Below are 718 nucleotides of genomic sequence, written 5' to 3' on the forward strand. Positions count from 1 at the left end.
ATAGCAGTGAGTAAATATTGTCACAATCTTTGCCTTTGAGTTTTCAGTCTAGTGGCTTATTAGATTTCCCACAGTTTATGAATGGAAATTCAATGCTTAACTTGTCTGGATGTTTTTGTTGTAGTTGGTTTTTAAGCCATGTTACACAGACCAAATCAGCAACAGGGCAGGCTTCATAATGATGCATAACTTCATTGGTATTGAGAATGACCACTTAACCTCAAGAGGGGAACAACCCGGGGAAGGAAACAGTGTGCTGTAAGCTGCCACTCTGGTTATTAACCTACAGCCTTGATGTAATGCCATTTCATTGATTTAGTTCCCCTTTGGTGTTCCTTTGTGTTTCTAAAGATAGTTTCAAAGATTCTCTGCCTCTCCTCCTCCCAGAATGTTCATGTCTTTGGTCAAAATGGACAAGTCATGCCAGAACATGTCTGTTTGATGATTAGCAAGGCTCCTGCTAGATGCCGCAAACAAGATCTTGATCATTAAGAATATTCCTTTAAAACCAGCTTTAAGCTCTTTTTCTGTCACAGGGGTCTGTGCTTAATCGCAAATGGACAAGCAGAGCCAGCATGCTGGCAGCCCACAGCTGAGTTTGTTAAAAAATCTATGTGACCCCATGGAGACCCTTGGAGAAATCTCATCCTAACCAAGAGCTGAAGCTAATTAGTGAGTATGGGCTCCAGAACAAATGTTAGGTCTGCAAGGTCAAGTT

General features: G+C 41.4%; 1 protein-coding gene across 1 annotated transcript in view; it reads left to right on the top strand.

Moving 5' to 3' along the window:
• SCD5 (stearoyl-CoA desaturase 5) overlaps positions 1-718 on the top strand; it is a 342,667-nt gene that overhangs the window by 184,853 nt on the left and 157,096 nt on the right. The gene's annotated exons all lie outside the window — the stretch shown is intronic.

The sequence above is a fragment of the Chrysochloris asiatica genome, unplaced genomic scaffold, assembly GCF_000296735.1.
Source record: "Chrysochloris asiatica unplaced genomic scaffold, ChrAsi1.0 scaffold00434, whole genome shotgun sequence".
Taxonomy (NCBI): domain Eukaryota; kingdom Metazoa; phylum Chordata; class Mammalia; order Afrosoricida; family Chrysochloridae; genus Chrysochloris; species Chrysochloris asiatica.